Here is a 22,596-nt window from a genome sequence, read left to right as displayed (position 1 = left end):
GGCGTTTTTAACCCCACAGCTTCCCCGCGCCAGGGCGTGACCCGAAAGTCGCGAGCTGCGGCCGGCGTGCTGAGTGCCCCGCCCCGCAGGGTCTCGGGAGGGTGAAGGGCCATCTCCAGGTCAGAGTCCCGGGGACCCGGGCCGAACTCTGCAGGGCTGCGACCCAGAGCGCGAAGGCAGCGGGCGGCCACAGCGGAGCGCTTCCGTCGGAGGAGCGCCTTCTCCCGGCGCCGCGTCCTCCCCTCCGCGTCTCCCTTCTCAGCACCTGTACCTGGGATTCTGGAAGGGTGCTCCTGCCCGCGCGCGGACCCCCCGGAGCTCTGGCCTCACCCCCCGACCGGGTGAGCGCGGCTGGCGGGGCGGCGGGGCCGGGCGGGAGGTCGAGGACCGGGGCTGGGGGAGCGGGGAAGGGGCGGTTCCGAGAGGTGGGGAGTGGGGTGTGGGGTGCGGGGTGCGGTCCGGGGCGGTGAGGAGGGGGAGTCCAAGCTGGGGCGGAACTGAAGGCAGGACCGACCTGGAGGCGGGGGCGGAGCCTAGGCGGCTGGTGGGCGTGGCCGGGGCGGTCCTGCCTGGAGCGCGCGAACCCCAGCCCCGGGGAAGCGGTGGCCCTGTAGCTGCGCGACCGGCGGCGCCGCGGCGTCTTCCGAGGGGAGGGACGGCGCGGGGTGGGCGCGGGCCGCCGAGGCGCAGCCGGGCGGGTGACTGCGCTGCGGGTGGCGCCCCGGAGCCCGAGGAGGCGGCGGCGGACGCAGGACGCGCTCCGAGGGCGCGGTCCCAGGCTGGGCGGGCGCCCCGGGCCGAGGTAAGGCGGGGGCGGGCGCTGTCGCGGGGGCGCTCGGGGCTCGGGAATCCCCGGGGGCTCCCAGGCGGAGGGAGCCTGAACCAGGAGTTGCGCGGCGCACCTGGCCAGACGGCTGGTCGCTGCATTTTGGGGGCCCTTCTGGGACCCACAGCTGAACCTAATCCTGTTTGGTAAACCAAGCAAAAAAGTTCAAATTTTATTTCAGCCTAGAGGAAGTGTTCGGAGGCTTTTAAGCCAAGGAGTGACATGACTTGTGTCAGGTTTTTAAACGCTCACTCTGCCTGTTAAGATCAAGCAGTGAGGCTCCAAGATTAGAAGGAGGGCAGTCGGTTGAGGGCCCTTATAGTTACTGGTAGAAGGTACTAGTTGGATTAGATGATGGTGGAAGTTCTGGAAATGCATTTGTGTGCTGTGTATGTTTTGGTTATCAAATGTGTGGCTTTTTTAAAAAATTAGCTTTATGGAGATTTAATTTATAATTTAATTATTTTCAACGTAAAGACTGATGCGTTTTGATAAACATGTTTATATTTGATAATAAAATATATATTTACATATAAATATGCATATCTGTGTGTGTGTGTGTGTATATGTGTGTATATATATATATATACACACAACTACCATCACAGTCAAGGTCTAGAACATTTTCATCACCCCCCACAACTTTCTTGGTTTTCCTTCTTGATCAATGCACCCATGAACTCTAGAACCAGAAGTTGTTCTTTCGGTCACTATAAATCATATAAGTACAATTGTGAAGCGTGTTGTATCTAGCTCCTTTCAGTCAGCGAATGCTTACAAGATTCACGCATCCTGTTTTACAAGTGTGTGGTTTACTCATTTTTAGTGCTGAGAAGTAGATACACCACCATTTGTTTATCTTCTCTTCGTTTGTTGACTGACGTTTGGATCGTTCAGATAATTTACAGGTTCCTACTCTTCTGAGCAAAGCTGCTACAGACATTCACAGGCAAGCCTTCATTTGCTACGAGTGGAATTGTTGGCCCGTACGATTCTAGGTTTAAGCTTTTAAGGGACTGCCCCGCCTTTTTTTTTTTGCAAGTGGTGGTACTGTTTTGCGTTCCCACTAATGATCTGTGGGAGTTCAGGTTGCTCTTCATTCTCACCAACGCTTTGTATTGTCAGTGTTAAAAACTCTATCCTTTGCTTACAGAATCCTGGTCTTGTTCCCACTGCTGATGTGCCTAGGCAAAAAGAAAAAAAAATCATTTCCCAGCAGACAGCGCGGCCACACGACAAAGACTAAGTTGCAAGCAGGGGTTCCTGGGTTGGGCTACGGAGTGGGGGGGTCTCTAAGCTGGACACAATCCCCTCTGTCCTAGGTGGTGGCACTGGGAGAGGCCTCCCCCCAGCTACGCGGCGTGTGATCAGGGCTCAGGCTCTGAGATGCTCTTTTTACCATCCTGGTGGTTTCTGGTCCTGTGTAGACAGCTTGGGGGGCTCCTGCCTGGGTCCTTATTCTCCGCAGCCGAATGAATAATTCTCAGAGCAAGTTTTCATTCCTTGAAGCTCCCTGTTGGGGTCTGGGATTAATCCCTTTGGGAGAGGTAGCCAGTCTGGCTACACCTTCCTCTACTTGGGTGTTGGTGGTTCCTGTGTCTACAGCCCAAGGACTGAGAGGCCCGAGTTGGGCAGAGATTCCACTTTCTTGGGTGATTTATCCAACCTTGGTGAAAAGACAACTTGTGAATTTTAAAAAGAGACATAGGAGCCTCCAGTCTTAGCTGCTCAAAGAAAATAGACTCTGAGTGAGAGAGGAGGAAATGGAAGCTCATTTAAATCCAGGCAGACCTCGCAGGTACCGCAGGTTCCGTTCCAGACCCCAGCAGTAAAGCAAGCATCACGGTAATGGGACCCCCACACGTATTTTTGGTTTTTTCCCTTGCCTGTAAAAGTTATGTTTACACTATACTGCCATCTGTCAAATTCACTGTGTCTAAAGAAAACAGTACATACCTTAATTAAAAAATGCTTCATTGCTTAAAATGCTAACCATCGTCTTGACAACTCGGGGCGGCCGCAGACCTTCCGTTTGTAAACAACACGGTATCTGCAAAGCGCAGTAAAGCGAGGTCTGCCTGTCCACCACACGTAATCAGGCAAGCAAGTAACACCTTAAACTCATTCGTCACTTGCCAACTTTCCACGGTGATAATATTTCTGGATCTTGTAGAATCCTTTGTGGGGCAGTTCCCACAAGGAGTATGGCATTTCCAACCAAATGGAATTCAGGATTTCTAGTGCCCATTTGTAAACTACTCGTTGACCTAACTCAGCTTCCAAGAATCCCATTCATAACTCTGTGGGTTTTTTTCCTCCTTTCCACTGTAGTGACAGAAGGTCCAAGAGTCCATCCATATACAGACTTTTCTCATCACAGCCTTGTCTGTCTGGCAGCCTTCCTGTAAGAAGTGCAGAAACTTCCTTTTTCTTAGGTCAGAGGTCAGAAAGCTACAGGGCGGGGCCAAGAGGTCCAGCCCATCATCTGTTTTGTAAATAACATTTTAGAGCTCAGCCACACATTTTCGTTTATTTATCTTCTCTGGCTGCTTTCAGAGCTGTGTGGGTCTGACAGAGCCTTGAAGTTCTCTTTTTCTTCTTCAGTCCTTAAACTACTTGAGTTGTACAGCGTAAAGCACAAAGAAGACCTGGCGAGTACTTGTCTAATGAAAGAATTTGTGAGTGCTGAGTGAACGAGGGTGTGCAGGATTGGCTGGAACTTCTTTTTCTGGTGGAATTATACAGTGAGGGCTCTGTCCTTGGGGACCCCAACAAACCTTGTCTGGGACAGTTTTTCCCTCTGTTTTAGAGGATCTCTTTCAAAGACTAAGAAGTGACTGAGGCTGAGTAGTCAAAACCTTCTAAGTAGGTAGCAGTTGTTCAAGATTCTTAGGAACCCAGGTGATTCCAAACTCAACACTCTCATTCTCATACTCAATACTCCGTGCTATCCACTGAGAAAGCATTTCATGGTGCAACTTTGTGATGCCACGGGGCTTTTGGAAACCTACACACATCTGATGAACATTCCCCAAGTCTCAGTTGCAAATTCATGGAGAGGGCATGAGATCTGTGTGTTCCTTAGGATGAGGTCAGCTGCAGTTAGTATAATACCACCCCAAAGTGGCTGAAATGATAGGAGTTTATGATATTTCATAATAAGAAGCATGGAAGTGGTTGATTCTATGGTTTATTAATCCAGCAGCACACCAGTGTCATCCAGATGTTTTGTTTTTCCACTCCAAGATCCAGTGCCCTAGCTGTCATTCTCCAGCTTTTTTCCTCATGATCGCAAAATAGCTGCAGCTCTTCCGGACATCACACCCTCACCCAGCTGTATCCAAAGGCAGTGAGAGGGATGTTTCTCTTCCAGTATATCTCTTTACCAGGAAAGAAAACCCTTCCACAAACCCTGCCACTAGTCTTCCGATCCCACTGGTCCACAGTGGGTCTTGGATTCAAAGGAGTTTAGTAAGGTGAAGACTGGACATTTTTAGGATCTGTAGTTGGGAGCAGGCCCTGTGGTCAAAGATGAGAGGAGGGACTGCTAGATAGGTAGCCAGTAATCGTCCTCACTCTCCAAAGGCCATATCTGTTTGATTCTCTGTTTTTCACAAAGGCCCTGGGTGTATGTGTCCCTGCTTCCTTTGATTGCTGAGGGTGTTTATCCAGTGGGCTTTGTCTGATTAATGCCCTTAGCTACTGCATGAATGAAGCCCCAGCAGAAAGGGCTCCTAGGCTCCTGGTGCATATGGAGACTTTGGGGAGGAAGGGGCAGTACCAGGGCTGTCTGGGTGCTGTATCCTTAGCAGCCCGTCTCCTTTTCTTCGTCTGGGTTGGCATCATCTTCAGCAAGTTGACCTCCAGCAGCTCCGAGTGTCCCCCCTGCTGGCTTGGTCGCTTCAGGGAGATCACTGCTCTTCCCCATCGGGTCCAGCACAAGTCCTGGGGCTGCAGGTTCCCGGCTCTGTTGGGAGTAACTTGGATTATGGACACACCCAGAACCAGTCTCTGTAGCCAGCCCCAGGAGCAGGGTTGCGGGAGTGGTGAATAGATGGACCCCACCTGGGCTTTGAAAGCAGCAGACGGGTTCTAGTTGGGAAGATGCTGGGGGCGGAGAAACCGGAGGTGGCCAGGCCATCACTGTAGTCATACTGATCCAGGTACTGGGCCTGAGAAGTCCAAATGTGATACTCCAACTTTCTGCCCTCTGAAAACACTGTCTGTCTGGAAACTAGTGCTATCTATGGATTTTGTCTCGTAGGGCATATATTTTCTTAAACTATTTGATCAAGTAGTGATGTTTTCAAACTCAGAGAACAACACAGATGGTGTTTATGACTTCTGTGAGAATGAATTTTGCATTCCTTTCCGAAGAGAGGGGAAAGATTGCCTGAGAAGAAGTAAATACATAACCGGAGTTGCATCACTGGGAGGCATCCTCCCATTTCCAGCTTCTTCCCCTTTTCCTCTTTGCCCTTGTGAGACGCGCAGGACTGTCTGCTTTGGGAAGACAGGGTGTGCCTGTCTAGCAGACCTGAAAAGCCCATCCCATGATATTAATAAATACTGCTTATTTTAGCCTTTTTGTTGAATTATGCTATCAGATGAGATGTTAAATGCAGGCTCATGGCATGTGTCTGGCAGAGTCAGTATATGAATATATTCCTAGCAAAACAGCCTGCAGAAGCTGTAATCTTCCGAATTGTGACAACCTGGGGTGGAATCGTTTTTTAATAGAATATAACATAAAACTGCCTGAAATACTGTGATAAGCAGTTCAAAAGCTGTTAAATGTGAAGTCCCAACGCTTTGGGTGAGAAAGGCAGCTAAGGTCCTGATTTAAAATTGTATTGTAATGAACACTCACGGTGAGGCGATGTGAGTAAATGAATTTGAAAACCACATGATTATAAAGGAGGACAGAAGAGAACAGAAAGACAAGTAAATGTGAAAGTGTTCTTACAGCTCAGGCCAAACCAGAGGAAGTGGGAGACAGCTAACAGACTCCTTGCATGGAGACTAAATACATCCAGATGGCTTGGCAATGGGGTTGTTCCTTCAATAAACATTGCTGTCCCTGTTTCCTTGTGTACACCTGTGGATTCCTAGCAATGAAAGTACTGGGTCAAAGTATATGTACAGCTGACCCACAGAGGCACAGACTTGCAGTCTGAAGAGCTGCCCCAGCTAACGTGATAACTGATGCTTATTATTTATGCTAACCTGTTGGGGGCTGATTTGTTATGCAGCAGCAGCTAACTGATACACCCACATTGATTTCTTTTTTCTCTTCAATCCTTTGACCCTTTACTATGTATACAGCATGTTTTAGAAACAGTTTATCTATTTCCCCCTAATAGTCTCTAGCTCCATTAACATATTATTTTAGACTGAAACTGATAGAGACTTAATGAAAACTAGCTTCATGCACGGGGGCAGTTCGTTCACTCACATGGTGAGAAATCCACATGGATCAAGGTGGTGAAATCATATTATTAGGATCTCCTTTTGCTCAGCTCAGTGCGGCTTTATCACTTTCCCTTGTGGTAGGAAGTTGAGCCCCCAGAGGCTCCAAGCTTTCGTTCAATCAGTTTAGGAGACTCAGAAACAGAAAGGAAAAAAAAAAGGGGCTTTTCTTTTCCAATAATTACTTAAAGGATCAGGTTCAAATTTACAGATCTAGGGGAGCCCCATGTCTCTCTCTAAACTGTGCTGATGGGGTGGGATGCCCTGATTGGCTTATCAGTGGCTGGCATCCAATTAGCAGTATGTTAAGCCTCCCCCTGAAGCTGGCGGTGGCCTTGCCCCGTTTTCATTTCCTGGGCTGAGAACGGGGAAGAGGCGGTTTGCGTGGGAATGTTAGCGTGCTGACGTCAGAAGAAAGTAAAGGGGATGGTGGGTGGGCTGAAGCCATAGACGTCTGTCCCCTGGAGTTGTCACCTGAATTAGTAATGCTCAGTTGGAGTCTATAAACTGGTATATGTAATCACTCATTTAAAATTCCCTAACAGATATGCAATCATTTATTCTCTTTTTCATTATTTATTCAATCTGTCTGTTTGTTTTTTCTCAGAGTGGGGAGTTAATTAGATTTTTTTAACGGCAGTACTGGGGATTGAACCCAGGACCTCGTGTGTGCTAAGCACCCATTCCACCGCTGTGCTAAACCCTCCACCTCCATTATTTATTCACTTTTAAGAAAACTGAGTACCTTCGGTGTGCCAGGCCCTCCACTGTTATCATGTGTGGTGCTGAACCACCCGGGCACGGTTTCTGTATTCAGGATGTTACAATTCTAGCCGTAGAAGTAATTCTTAAAGACATAAATAATGAGTTACAACTATGATCAGAATTTTAATAAAAATTGTATCTATTCAAGGTGTGCAGTGTGATGACTGTCTGTCTACCTATTGACAGACACAGGTGTATCATAAAATGATTATAGTCAAGCCCAGTCACATGCCATCTCTTCGTGTAGTTACCTTTTTGTGTGTCTGTGTGATGAGAGCGTCTGGAGTCTACTGGGAGCAAGTTTCCAGGGCTAAACGCGGGGTTAGTAACCATGGTCAGCGTGCTGTGTACTGGATCTCAAGACGGTTAACCTGCTGGCCTTGTGCAAACATATCTGCCTTGAATACTGGAGCGCAAGTCTTTTTCTAGACCCTCCGATGCCATATTTTGTGACGCTGCTCCATCTTTGAGCTGATCTGGGGAATTCTTGATAATCCCCTCATGTAGCCGCTCCGCAGTGTGGCTGGAGTCTCCTCCCGGGCCTGGAACACGGAAGTTAAGTTAACACCCTTGTGTCTTTCATTATCAAAAAAGACAGTGTGAGCGTCTGTCAGTTTGCTGTGTGACCTGCCCCTCGCCGGGCGGTGTTGCTCAGGCACTAATGAATCTTCTGTGTGAGGCAGTCCCCTGCCCCGAGCAGCGTCCTGCACATCGGATCATCCGATTCCGTTTCAGACAAGAGTGCCCTCAAGGCGCCCAATTAGCAGTGTGTCTCAAGGGCGTCGTGTAATTGCTTATTTTCCTAAATAACACAGACACACTGCGACTTAATTACCATTGTTTCACCGTGAAATAGAATTGTGGTAATTTCCAAATTAGTGTAGCTTAACATTAATGAGATTTGCTCAGTCTTATTGGCCATACTGTGACATGCCTCTACATTTGAAATTATTTTGTAAATTGCTAATGTCGTCTGTAGAAGAAAAACATTTCCAGATCTCTTTCTGGAGGTGAAATGGGGGTGCTTCAGGAAAAGTCTCTGTGCTAAACTTTCCTGGGTGATAAGGCTTGACTGCAAACAAAGGAAAACAAAAGACAGCTATAGTCTTTCCAGTCTTTGTGTATCTCCAACATACCAGTGTTTGCTTTAATATCCACCGCTGAACACCCAAGTATGAGGAAATTTTTTTTTTCACTAGGAGTCTGGAAAGCTGAATCCACCAAGAGTCAAGGGTCTTATATTTGAGACCTATCTCTGCCTGTGGGGTGTCCCCATGACCTTAGACAGATTAGGTAACATTTTTTTTTTTCTCCAACAGGCTTATTTTATAAGTGAGCCACTCATTCCTAAGTAGCTCCTGTGTGTAAGCACTTTTCTAGGCATTCAAGGAAGGAACAGCACAGGGGGTGAGACTAGATTCTTAATTTCTCAGAGTTTACATTCTAGTCTAGCAGCCTAGACAGAAAAATAAATAAATAAATAAACACAGAGATGAATAAATAAAGCATCATTAAGCAAAGGCTAATGCGAGGATGCAAATACAACCAGGTAATATAATTGAGGTGGGAGCTGCGGCTTTGGCAGGAGGACCGGGAAAGCTGCTCTGAGCATGGTAACATTCGAGAGGCTGTGTGATTAATAGGGAATCAGCTGTAGAAAACTCCGAGCAAGAACAATCCAGGCAGACAATGGCACAGAGACCCTTGAGGTGGGAACTTACTGATTTCTTAAGATGCCTTCAGTTGCACATTTCAGTGGTTTCTGCTCTGCAGAAGTTGCCAAGCAGTGTCCCACACGCCGCATCCTGGGGTCCCCCGTTGTCACGGGCTGGGATTGAACCGACTGAGCTTTCATTCAGATGGTCTCACCATGAGTTGGAGGCGTCTAGTGAATGAAATGTGCGTGATCCCTGGAATGTGTGTCCACCCCTCCCAGCCTAGCACGAGCCCCCTTTCCTGCCAGTTTTCCAGGGTCATTAGCCAGCCAGTACAAAGGCAGAGAGGGACAAGACAGACTTGGCTGCTCAGACCTTACAGAGCGCTGTATCCCAGTTCCTTCCCGTTCCCCAGCAACTGCCCAAGAAGGTGTATCCAGTTTAAGTTGCTCATTTACAGCAGGGTATGATGATGAAACGCCCCAGCACCTCTAGGTAGGAGCGGCAAAACCGACATTGATAGAGGTGGTTAAAATCAGGCAGCTGGTATGTGTCTGACACGTTGATGAGGTAAGGCGTTGACTCTGCGAGGGAATGCGTGATGCTCTGATGGGTCCACCTGCTGCCTAGAAATATACCAGTCAGCAACGGTCGATGCCCAGTTCAACTCAGCCCACTGCCAGAACAGTCAACAGCCAAGAGTCAAAAGTTCTGTTGCCATCACTCCGTGCCCTGACGCAGTAATGTGCTGCTCTTTTTAATCCGTGATTCAAAAAAAAACCTTCTCGGGGAGGGAAGAGAGAAATGATTAGGAGTTTGGGATTTGCAGATACTAACTACTATATATAAAATAGATAAACAACAAGGACCTACTGTAGAGCTCAGGGAACTCTATTCAATGCTATGTAATAACCTATAATGGAAAAGAATGTGAAGAGGGATATATATACATGTGTATAACTGAATCACTGTGCTGTGCACCGGAAACTAACACAGCATTGTACATCAACTGTATGTCAATAAAAAAGAAAATGCTTCAGCAGTACGACAGCCAGCTACTAGTGGGGTGACCTTATGAAAAAGGTAATTCAACTTTTGCATTCCCCTTAAAATCAGAGGTAGGAACAGAATCTCCTTTGCAGGATTGCATGAGGTAGCTGACGCATGCCAAGTGGTGAACAGGATACCGGCCAAGGGGACCGATGGTTGTCACCAGTTCTCTCCCTCGTCCTCGTCCTCGGTTGTCAGCTTCAGCGGTAGCTTCTCAGTAAAGCTCTCCTCGAATGCCCTATTTAAAATAACCACGTTTGTCTTCAGTCTCTTCCTTTATCCTGCTTTATTTGGCGTCTTTGCATTTATTAGCATCTGACATGTTGTATGTGTCTTTGATCGGGGTCTGTTACACTCTTAAAAAACAACAACTTCATGATCATCGAAGCTTAGTTCTCCTCCTGGCAGGATTATCAGTGTCTAGAGAAGAGCTTGGCATGTAGTCGGTGCTCCGTAAATGCTTGTGGATTAAACCAGCCAATGTGATCCCAGTCTGTTGTGCCCTGCTGGGGTGTTACTGAGGTGAGCTCTGTGGACTGGTCAATGGCTGAGTTAGAGACGATGTTTGTCTCCTCTCAGCACATTCGCAGTCGGAGAATGAGCTGGAAAAGAATTTGGATCACTAGTTCAGGCTGCCAACTCAAGGACTTTAACTTTGGGGGGGGGGGCGGGGAACGTCCTTCTGATACGCCAAGCATCACAGATCGACCGTATCACATGGTGACCGTCAGGGAGTTCTCCCATCTCCCTGCACTCCGCTGAGCTCAGATCCCTGCAGGAGAGATCTGGGGTCTACGGGATTATGAACCTCCCCTCTTCCACAAGAAGGAGGATGTTAGGAAGCACCTCGAATGTTCTATCCCACTCAAGGGCTGATGGGGGAGGAAGAGGCAGTGGTGGATGGAAGCATCATTGAATGGCTTTGGAAGACATGGCATGTGAATCGCTAATCTGGATCCTAAATCCATGGGATGAGTTGAAATCCCATGCAATTAAAAAAATAATAAAATGCTGGACCTCATAACAATTCACTGAATTTCTTGCCTGGCTGTGGATTCTAATTTGGAAGCCTTTTGTTTTCCTCATTGCAATCCATGAAATATACTGTCCTCTTAAGTTAATTTTCTTACAAAATGCACTTATTAAAATGCCACAAAAATTAAATCTGCTTAATTAACTTAAGCAAATGTAATTTTTTTTATGGAGTCCCTGAATATGACCTCGCATATCCACACTTACTTATTTCTGTTACGTGCGTCGGAAGTATGAAGAGACTAGTTTAACGGTCCCTCTGCAGACTAATACTTTTGTTTTAATGGAAAACAGAGTTCATCTTACAACAGCTTCCTCTAGCAGCACAGAATGAGTAAGTCACGGGAGACGGTCCTTCTAGATAATTAAAGTTCAGATTTAGCGTCTTCTTTCAGAAATGTCTGACTTGATCATTTGTAATTGACAGTAAATACAGACTATCTGGAAGCCGAATTTCCCTCTTTTTTCCTAGCCTGTCGGCACGGGGCTCCATGAGCCTGTGGTTTTCCTGGATGGCCGGAGGAACGTTAGGGACAATGATGCTGGCAATTATACAGGACACAGACATGTTCCACGTAACATGCACCGTCACGGGATGTCTATGGTGGGTTGGGGACCTCACTAAGGGCTTCATGTGGCCATTCAGTTCTTCCTGCACCCATTCTTATGGATGAGTAAACCGAGGCACTGAAAGGTTCATTGCTACCTCGTAGGCTGACTGGGGTTTGAATCCATAATGTCACGTTACGGCAAACACTGGTAAATAAATAAGTCAGATGGATTAGGTAAGGGCAGTGAGAGAATGGCCGTGTCATAGAACCCCAGGCGGTAAACGTCCGGCTCCCTGAATGGAGTGGGAGAAACATCTGTCTTCCCAGGTGCGTCCCGCAGGGAGCCGGCCTGGGATTCACGGGAGGAACTGCTCTCTCGTCGGGTGCCCGGTGGCCGCTGGCTCCAGCTCCTCCGGGTGTCTTTGGGTCCGGATGCTCAGGGAACGTCGTCAGGACCCTACTTCCCTTTTTTCCACATCTGAGCTCTGCTGCCGCCTGTGCGGTTCTTCCCCACCGGGTTTCCCCCGCGTGTTGACGGGCAGGACCACCAGCGTCCATGCCTTTCCCTTCCGGCTTAACGACTCTGGGAGGAAGGACATTTAGAAGGTCCCTGTCAGCAGCGCATCATGCAGACTTGGGTCCTTTGCTGTGAAGGGCAGACGTGGGACATTTGGTGGAAGTCGCATGAGATTTGATTACTAAAGTGTGAGTCATGTACCGAGGTGAAAGTCTCGATTTCTGTGGCTGTGCTGAAGGTTTGTCGGTTTCGGTCGTGTGGTGTGACATACACACTCCGGTCACTTCAGAGTGCTCAGGCAGGAGACGGGCAGTTTGCTCTCAGGGGGGAAAATATTTAGTTCCTTCTACTGTACTTACAACTGTTATAAACTTTGAATATTTCAAACTGAAGAAATATTAAAGTTGTTAACTTATTATCTCTCAAACAGCTGTGCTCTGTTTGGGCCCCAGGGGTGTGGCTGCGCTCTTGCTAGAGGTGGCTCTCCTCCGGGTGTGTCCCATGTGTGTCCCACCGGCGCCAGCAGACCAGCCCCGCCGTGCTCTTTTCAAGAAGACCGCAGAGGCTTGGGGAGCGGTTAGAACACCCACGACCTTTGAAATCCGAGGCTCAGACATGGAACCTCTTTCTGTTGGCCGGATCAGAGCTTTGGTTGAACTCCCAGTCCAAAGGGCCTTGTGGTGGGGTGGATTTGCATCGTCCTGTGGCAACAGGGCTGAGCACTGAGGCCAAGGACACAGCCCTGCCGCCGTATTGTAGGTGAAAGGCTGGGGGGGGGTGGTGTGGGGGTGCTGCAGGGGTGTCTTCCCCACCTGTCCAGTATGCCAGGGTGAAAAGCTCATGGAACAAGAATAGAGAACACCCAGCACCATGTTTGATCCATAACTAGCAATTAATAAAAGTTAGTTCTTTTTTTTAAATTGAAGAATGGTTGACTTATAACACTGTGTTTGTTTCTAGTGTGCAGTGTAGTGATTCTGTTCCACATATATACATATGTATTCTTTTTCATATTCTTTTTCATCATAGGTGATTACAGGATATTGAATATAGTTCCCTGTGCTGTACAGTAGGGCCTTGCTGTTTATCTGTTTTATAGGCAGTAGTGTGTCTGCTAACCCAAACTCCTAATGTGTCCCTCCCCCTCCCCCTTTTGGTAGCATATGTTTGTTTTCTATGTCTGTTAAATGTTAGTTCTTTTTATTTTAATTAGGTCCAATCGCCAAAAGTGCCTATTTTTAAAACAGGTGTTGGACCAAGAAGAAAGACTGAAGAAACATCTTAATCCTCCCTGTACCTGCCTTTATGAGGATGAAAAGAAATTAATTTTTTTTTCTGGTTCCAAGCAGATGGTTGGAGTTAAATGTCTCCAGAGCATTAGGGTATCATTTGCATCATTAATTAAACTTTATACAATATTGCCTTCATAAATCTCGAGTATAAAAATAGCTGAAAAAAAGGTAGCTGCAAATGGACGTGGCTCTGGTTTCTAGACTGGTGATGTAAAAATGCCATCTACCTGCCTATCTTGTATTTCAACCACAGTGTGTTCGTGTTAAGATTTGGAGAGCGTGGTAATAAAAATGGAGTTAAACATTTGATAGTATGAGCCAATTTCGGGTTTTTTTTAAAATGAAAGAAAATAAAGGAATAATGTTTGAAAACAGTTATAAAAATGGAAAGCTTAATGTGCAGGCCTGGATGCCAGCGGAAACACTTACTTTTTAGGACCCCCTGCTGTTTGAAGCTTGATTTTTCTCACAAACACAGCCCCTGCTGATTAGAAAGTATCCGAGAATTCAATCTAATTACATGCACCATTTTAGGACTTGGAAGTGATTCTTTTTTCAATTTTTTATTTTATTTTTCAAATTCTATTTTTTATCGAAGTGTAGTTGGTTTGCAATGTTAGTTCCAGGTGTACAGCAAAGTGATTGTTAAACGTATACATACATATGCACGTACATACATATTTTTTTTTCAGATTCTTTTCCATTATAGGTTAGCACAAGAAATTGAATACAGTTCCCTGTGCTCTACACAGTGGAGGACTTGGAAATGATTTGTCTGAAACATAATACAATTTAATCTCCCTCTTCACCCAAATTTATGCTTGCTGGTGGATGGGAACTTAGCGGATGTGGAGGACTGGGTCTATTTCAGAAGGAAATGCCTGCTTCCGGTCAGACTCAAGAAGCCACCAGTCTAATTCAGATGTACCACCAGCTCTGCCAGGACCAGTCCCTCTTCAACCCCAGGCAGATAAGAATTTATGTCTGGATGATCTGAACTGCTGACAGCCCACGGAGATTTGAATCAAGCCTGAATGCCCAGCCTTCTCTGTAGAATGATATATATTTTACTATCCTTTAGAAGAGGTTGAGTGTGTTATAAAAGATTTCAAATGCAAAGAAGGATCTCCTCTGAGTTTAAAAATTTTGACAGGAGAAAATTGAGCCAACCAGATAGTGAAATAACTCAATCATTCTGATGTGCGGTACATAATCTGTCTTTCTCACTTAATCCACCCCTGTGCCTTCCAGGAGAGAATTCTGGAAAAGTATTTAGCTAAAATGGGGAACTCTGTCCTTTGCCTGATTTATCTTTCTCAGTAAAATCCATTAATTTTTTTTTCTACTAGAAACTGAATTTATTGTTCACTTTTTGAGGCAAAATTCATTGTTGGGGCAGGAGGGGAAGGTCTTAAATTTCCTCAACTTGAGATACTCTTGACCAGCTACTGAGCATCATGTGAAAATTCAAACCTAATCATCTGGGCATTCTGGATTTGGAATTTGTCTCCGTTTCAAGTGAATCTAACAGACTTTGGTCTCATGGATTTCTGTGGACTGGAAAGTCTGGGTGTAGACCGGGGCTGAATCCTTGAAGAACTGAAAATGCTTCATGATTGCCCAAAAGTGGAGGAATGGGTTTTTCCTGAGCCCACCTTGGATGTAACAGCACAACAGCTCAAACTGAGCCCATGAAAGGAGCAGAAATGAAAAGAGAAGGATCTTTTTCTGCAGAACAGGGTCAGACTCGAAAAAGGACTCTACAGACAGCTGTCAGAGTGGAAATCGATCCAAGTTAAAAAAAAAAAAAAGAAAAAAGGAAAAACGGAGCGGCAGAAAGTGACAAGGAAGGGCAGCGGGTAATCAGGGAGCAGCAGTCATCCTGCCGATGGAAAGTGGCCCGTCGTGGCCGGGATCGCGCATCCGTGGTTTAGGAGGTCATCCTCCTCACCCCCCACACAAGACCAGAGCCCTGAATAGTGGTGGGTTGTTTTTTTTTTTCCCAGCACATTTGTCAGAATTGTGATCTGCCAGTTACGACTGGTGATGACAGCTCCGTCTTTTATCTGTTCCCCGACACCGCCTCCAAAGGCGTCTGTTTCAATGTGCATCAGCGAGCCCCCCGCAGCATCCCCCCAAACAGCGCCTCCCGGCTCGGAGGCGGCTCATTACACACGTCTGGTGTCTGGCAGCGTGTGCGCGAGTCCCTCTACCCAGACCTGCCGACTGCCTGTGACACAGGCCAGGGCTTGTCTGCAGACTTGGGTGAGGCTCCATGTGTGTGTTGTGTGGACTGGCTGCTGGTCTGCGTGCTTCAGCAAGCCGTGGATAACTCCCAAGTCAGCGGGGTAGTTCTTCCTCATAGGTTCGTGGACCTCCCTCCCCTGATGGGATAGTAGGAGTGTCAGTGTCAAGTGAAGATGACGTGAATGTCTGCTTGCAGACATCTTTGGTCAATGCAATCTGCCATAGGTTTTACCCTGCAGCAGGTGTAAAACTCCAGTGGCCTTGAGGGAAGTGCCCTATTCAAGATGAGGTAAAAGATGCTATAGTTTTTTAATTGGGAACAGAAAGGGAGCAGGAGACTTTGGGAAAGATCCAGAAAGGGGCGGCAGAGATTCGCAGGGCAGACTTGGCCACCTTTTCTCATCTCCCTAGAATCATCTTGCTTCTAGAAAATATTTATCATTGGCTGACGAGGCGGCTCATTCATGGAGGATCTGATTACGAAGCCCCGATCTCTGTCCAGGGGAGCACAGTTTGCGGACGGGAACAGTTACTCAGCACAGCGAGCTGGCCAGGCCGTCGGAAACCTAATGGGACAAAAACAAGGTCGAGTTTTCTGGGAGAGCCAGGCCGCCGCCCTGTGATTTTACATCCAGTCGGAGTCCCTGTGGGCTGTTCGAAGTTCCCATTTAAGAGGCAGCTTTGTAGACCTGGGGCAGGGGGCGAGGGCTGCACCTAACCCTGGGTTTGTAAGGCTGCCCTCGCGATCCACCTGTTAGATACCCGGTTTGCCTGCCTCTGCACCCCTCTGACCTGCCAAGGCACCGGGGGCCCAGAGCAGAGTCGCACCAGTCTGTGCACATCTCTGCTAAACAAGGTCAGGCCCACGGCTCCGGAGAGGAGTGGGGTGTCCACCTTAAATACATGCACACTCACAAACAAGCCCACGTGGAAATCACAGCTCAAGAAATGAAGTGTTACCAGGGGGAGAAGGATTTCTTTCCAGACACTCTGCCTTGTGAGTGCTCTTTGCTTGTTTATTGTATCATCTGCCTCTATTATTAGTACATGGTTCGAAGATGGGAAAAAAAAATGCCCAAGAAGGGACAACATTATAATAGAATAAATCCTTCCAAGCCAAAATAAATCAACAAACCCAACAACAATACGGAAGTTTTTCCAAGAGGATGCCATGACTGAAACGTGATTTGAATTCCAGAACCGAGGCCAGCTTGGCCTCCACGGCCCCCCAACTGCATCTGCGTTGAAACCAAATGCTTTCTTGTTGGGCAGTGAAATCCCAAACATCCTAGGGCGGGCATCCTGCCACTGAAATGCCCCCCCCCCCGCCCTGGGACTGGACATCATCGTAGACCAAGATGCTCATCTCTGTGGCCATCCAAGACATTTGTCGACCAACCACTGTTTCCATCCCATCTGGTCCAGTCCTTGGCCCCGAGTCCAGTGACGAGAGAGAGAGGGAGAGAGAGAGAGATTGCACAAAGTCATCTCTCAGAACGCCATGCATCCCCGGACAGGATGAGCAGACTCTGATGTGGTCAGTGCCTACTTGGGAGTTTGCAGCAAGAATGCTGACAAAGATGGAAAATTGTATCCTTACGGCCCTTGGAAATATCTTCAGCCAGGCTGCAACACTGAAACTGAACGGCATTTCTACACATAGCACGTGGGTGTACACAAACCAAAGCTGCCCGCGTCTGTAGGAGAAACAGCAGCCTCTGCTTGGTGACGTTTAAGCAAGATCACGGCCGGAACGAGCTGCCCCAGACGCAGACCCGCATCATCTCGGGCCGTGTCCATACACTCGAGGGGCCCAGGTGTGAAGCAGACCCTTATTCCCCGGGGTGACGTCTGTAGAGCCCACGCCAGGCTGTTCAGTCCTCAGTGGAGATCTCGGCTCCAGTGTTAAGTTAGTTTAGCCATCATCTGTCCCCAGGCAGAGGTGGGCTGAAGAGGTAGGTTTTCCAGAATAAGACTGGGGGGAGGGGTGCTGGGGCAGAGTGCATACCGCCCCGCTCCTGCGATGGGCAGATTCGGCTCCCCGCTCGCTGTCCACTTCCGGGCTGTGTGACCTCAGGCAAATCCTCCCACCCTCTCCGAGTATCTTTTTCCCCATCTGCCAAGGGGAGGTGATACAGCTGAGAGAATACAGAGGGTGTGGTGAGCAGAGCGCCCTGCATTTTAGCAAATGCATGAGAAATAAATCATAGCGCAGAAGGGGCCGGAATTGTGGTGACCAAAAGAGTATTAAAATTGCACGCTTGCCTCATTTCACAGAACGTGCATAACTGTAGTTTACTGTAGGCTGGACAGATAAAATATTTTGGCCCACAGAATATATTTTCTTCCATTTTTGGACATTAAAAGACTTGAATTTAGCAGGGGGAGGGTATAGCTCAGTGGGAGAGCATGTGCTTTGCATGCATGAGGTCCTGGGTTCAATCACCAGTACCTCCATTAAAAATAATAATAAATAAATAAATGCGTATATAAGTAAGTAAATAAATAAACAAACCTAATTAACTTCTCCCTAAAAAAAGAAATTAAAAAAAATTGTTTTAAAAAGGGCAATCCCACTTTAAAAAAAAGATTTGAATTTAGGAATGTTACTTGAAGTCAAGATTTCTGGCTTATCGTGGAAAAAAAAAATGAAGATATGGCAAAAATGAATTCACCTCCCCACTCTGGAAACAAGGAACTGAAAGCTGGGAGTTGCAGCCCCATGCGGACAGGACAGTGCCCTCCAGTGGTCATAATGATAATCACACTTCATGAGCAGGTGCTTTGGTTGCCCATTTTACAGATGTGGCCATTGAGGCATAGAGTTGAAAGAACTGGCCAGGTGGCCAAGTATGCAGAAGTCTGCCCTAGCGTCCATGTGTCCATCAGCACACCACCGGACAAACAGCGCCGTGCCTCTCCAGACCTGCTTCATCCGCTTGTCCACCTGCCTCTCCCACACGGCAGAATGTTTGCCCTGCCTCCCTCAGTTCCGGTCCAGAGGCGGCGCGTTCACAGGCTGTATCTGATTTGGGCAGAGACCTTGCAGATTACCTCCAAGTTCCAGGTCGTCATCCTGCTCCTCCCAGGACGTGCGCCCTGTCTTCTGGGCAGACCCTTCCTCTCGCCTGCCTTGCCGGTAGGCGTCACTTGGACGGAGGCCACTTGCATTTCTCACCGGAAGGCTCACCCTCATTTCACTGCCCTTCCACTCCGCTTTCTCCTCCCAGGCGGGGGCCGACCGCTCAGTCTTTTCCCTGTGAGTTTCGGTTCAAAAGGCAACGTTTGTGATGCTGACAACAGTGGAACACCTGATGTCACGAAATGGGTGGATGGCAAGTGAATGGGCGAACATAGAAAGACGCTGGACGCCATTAGTCATTAGGAAAAGGTAAATTGAGACGACAGTGAGGTATCGCCACACAGCTGTCAGCGTGGCTCCAATTTAAGAAAAGACTGACCATTTCAAGTGTTGGTGAGGGTGTGTGTTGGGGGTGCTGGAACTTTCTGCCGGGGGCGGGGGGAGTAAAATGGTACCACTGCTTTGGAAAACAGCCCGGCAGTGTTTTTTGAAAGTTAAATATATACCTTCCCTGGGATTCAGCCATTCTACTGAAATTTATCAGGTATGTATAGATACCTAAGAATGGCATACAATTTCTCTAAGATATTTAGATATTTATCTAAGAGAAATGATGTATGTCCGCACAAAGACTGGCTCATGCGTCTTGATAGCAGTCTTGTTTGCACTTGCCAAAACCCGGGAATAACACACATCAACAGGGGACTGGGCAACCAGCGGTGCGTTCCTACAGAGAAATGCATCTAAACAACGAAAAAGGAATTTACTCCTGATACACGCGACAACGTGGACGGATCTGACGAGAGCGATGCAGATTGAAAGGGGTCCTGCAGGAGACGTGTGAGTCCGTCTTTCTGGAAGTACAGACTGTGACCCAAGTCGACAGCTTCAGAAATCAGAGCAGAGGTTGTGTGCCGAGCTGGCTGAGTCCCAGGGAGTGGTGGCGTGGAGGGATGAAAGCGGGAGAGGTAAATTGTTTTCAACCTTGTCTTGATTTTAGTCCTGATTTCCCAGGTATATACAGAGGTTGAAACTTACAAAATATTAGGTATTTAAAGCACATGCCTTCTGTGGGGAGGGTCTAGTTCAGTGGTAGAGCACATGCTTAGCATGCACAAGGTCCTGGGTTCAATCCCCAGTGCCTCCTCTAAAAAAAAAATAAACCTAATTACCTCCCCCCTGCCAAAATAAAAAAATAATAAATACATGAAATATTTTTAAAAATAAGTAAGATACATGCATTCCATCTTAGATCCTGTACACCTCAACACAGTTCTTTAAGATGGTGTTTGACACACGGTAGATATTTGAAAAGTACATTTGGTGAGGTCATCACACTAAATTGTGGCACAGAGAACAGTCTTTCTCTGTGTGTCCCTCTTTTTCTACCTTCTGCTCTCAAAGATCTGAGTACTTGGGGGTGCCATAGCCCGCCGGGACGCGGGTCGGGGTGGCGTGGGCTCTGGGTGTCCTTCTCCCGGGAAGGGAGGGAGGTTCTGGTGCTGCGTCTCTGCAGACCTCTTCCTCCTCGAGACCCACCGCGTGGACAAAGAGGAAATACCTGTATTCGTGGACTGCAGTCGACAGTTTGAAACAATCTACTTACTCTGTGTGCACACGGTTTTAAGCTACAGCCTGCAAAGCTGAGCGGTGGTGGGGGAAAAGCTCACTGCTGTGGGGAGCCTGTGGGCGGAGGCTGGAGGCAGGAGGGAGCCTGTTATTTCGGGAACGGGGACAAGGCAGCAGGGCGGGCGCGCAGTGAGCGCTGGGGGGCGGGCAGAGCGAGATGAGGGATGCACTCAGATGCCCAGTCGTGCACAGACTCCCAGGATCATGGAACGAGGGTGGTTGTTTTTTTCTTTTTTCTCTTTTCCCCTGAGAACACTGGGAAGTCACTGAGGGTTTTAAGCAGTGTCTTACTTCTGGATGCTTGCAACAGTTGGATCTGCAACAAGTCTGGCTCTGCGTGGGGAGGCGATTGGAGGACGGTGAGGCTGGGAGGGAGGATTCTGCTGTGCAGGCTGCTGTCCTCGTCGAGGTCGGGGGCGCCGGTGGCAGGGAAATGGCTCGGACCCATCTTGAAGGGCAGCCCTGAGATCATTCCTCCCCCTGAGTGGAGTTGAATGGGGGGATTCTGGACTGGACCGAAGGATCCTTGGTCAGGGACATTTATTATGACTAATGATCTCTTTTATTTACTCATTTTGCTTTTTTTAATGGAAGTTCTGGGGATCGGGGACCTCATGTATGCTAAGCACGTGCTTTACCACCGAGCTATTTCTCACCCCCTGCCCCGTGACCCCTTTTAAAGTTGCTTTTGGCTAGCAGGAAACTCAGCCCTTAGACAGTTTCCAGGAATAAATCATCTTCTAGAAACTATAAATGGAAGCACCACTGCGGAAGACAGACCTGGCAGCCTGTTGTGACACGAGGCTATCAAAGCGGTGACCAGAAGCTGCGGGTTGACTCAGCTGCCAGGTGGTTTCAAGGTTGACCTCCTTTATTTTGGGGGGCATCCATCTGAGTAGCTCGGTGCCTCTCTGGTTGAGGGGCTGCAGAGGCTTGCACCCACCCATCCTCTGCCCGCTCACGTCCTGCGGTGCGAGGCACGGGTCACATTGTGACTTGTTATTCACTGCATCACCCGCAGGAGGAATACGGGTTTATTCCTTTTCTATTGTGGCAAGAAGATGGAAAAAACATGCCAGCCATCCTCTCCTGGGAGCTGGCTCTCAGCTCTCCCTGCACCGTGGGACATGGCATGCAGCCCTCTAGATTGTCCAGACACACTGGGTCCTTCTGTAATCTTTACCTAAAGGTAAACAGAGAAACAGTGAGGAACCGGAAACACTGATGGGAGCCGGGGCTGGGGAAGGGCGGGGAGGGGAAAGAAAGTGAAACGGACACATCGATTTAGGGTTCCTCGGTGTTCAGTTAGTTTGGGAAATCAGGCCTGAACTGGCTTAAAGTATCAAGGAAGTCTCCCCCCCCCTTCTTCTTTTATTGCAAAGCAGAAGCAAATCACGTTTGGAAGACCACATGGGTGTAGTAAAATGTGTGCCCACAGATGAGGGCATCTGGGCAACGGTGGCCGTGGGTCCTCCGTGCCGCCTTCAGACCCAAGGTCCCGCCACATCCCACACCTGCGCGAACGTGTGTCAGCCGCCCGCAGAGTCCCGGAGGCCCATCCACGGGCGACACTGCACAGTCACACCCACAGCCCCTGAGAAGTGCACGCCTGTCTTAAGGAGTGGGGGGCAGGGTGCGTTAAGGCTGCTGTCCTCTGTCCCCCAGGCAATTCCAGTTCCGACCGGGGAGCCGGACTCCTCTTGGGTCACCCCTCGAGGCACACATCCTTTCTTTGTCATCAACATTAAGTGCCCTTCAACTCCCCCGGGACATCCCCGCTGGTGACTTGAGAGAGCAGGTGCAGCGGCACCTCGGTTGAAGGTGAGAAGACCATTGCAGAAGGACCTGCGTCCCCCCTCCCTGCAGGTTCTTGGGACTCGCAGAGTTAACAGCAGAAGGAAAGTGCACCTGTTTCGTGGAGACTGTTTCAGTGTTAGCAAAAAGGAGGCAGAAAAGCAATTAGCACAGCCCTTTGAAGAATTAAGCAGCGGGGGTGATGGTGGCTGAGATAGAGAGCCAAGAACGGTTTGATGAATTCAAGCTGAGAAATCTATCAAGGTTGCATAACGTGATAACTTTTCAAGCAGAAAGGCTATTCTCTTCCGAGCCTCTGTCTTTTAACTTGGGACTGCCTGGACCAATTCAGATAAAAGAGAGGAGGACTCAGACGTGAGATAAGGCGCCACACAATTCGGAAGGTTGGGAAGACTTAGGGCAATCCATCAAACAACGGCCCCGTGCGGCTGTGATTTTTGGCTCTCAAAAGGGCACGTGGATTTGGCGGAGGAAGGTGTAAAAACTTAACTTAAATACATGAAAGTCCATTTCACCTCCCAGCGAAGAGGCTGTCCCCTCCAGTGTTGTATTACCTTAGAGATTCTCTGTGTCTCACAAGAAATGTTTTCCAATCCCATGTTCCCAACAGATAGGATCACAAGGTGATCAACTGGTCAACTAATTTTTTTTCCCACCTTCCCTCTT

General features: G+C 48.2%; 1 long non-coding RNA gene and 1 other non-coding gene across 3 annotated transcripts in view; both read left to right on the top strand.

Moving 5' to 3' along the window:
• Nucleotides 1-585: 585 nt before the first annotated feature.
• The window catches only part of LOC123614927 (uncharacterized), a 135,238-nt gene continuing 113,227 nt past the window's right edge, over nucleotides 586-22,596 (top strand). For both annotated transcript variants that reach the window (XR_012503581.1, XR_012503580.1), the window contains exon 1: nucleotides 586-802. This is a non-coding gene — a long non-coding RNA (uncharacterized LOC123614927). The remainder of the gene's footprint in view (nucleotides 803-22,596) is intronic.
• TRNAA-UGC (transfer RNA alanine (anticodon UGC)) lies at nucleotides 17,789-17,861 on the top strand. The gene has a single exon. It is a non-coding gene; the product is annotated as a tRNA-Ala (tRNA).

Source organism: Camelus bactrianus, chromosome 32 (genome assembly GCF_048773025.1).
Source record: "Camelus bactrianus isolate YW-2024 breed Bactrian camel chromosome 32, ASM4877302v1, whole genome shotgun sequence".
NCBI lineage: Eukaryota > Metazoa > Chordata > Mammalia > Artiodactyla > Camelidae > Camelus > Camelus bactrianus.
This window is presented reverse-complemented; position numbering and strand designations above follow the sequence as displayed.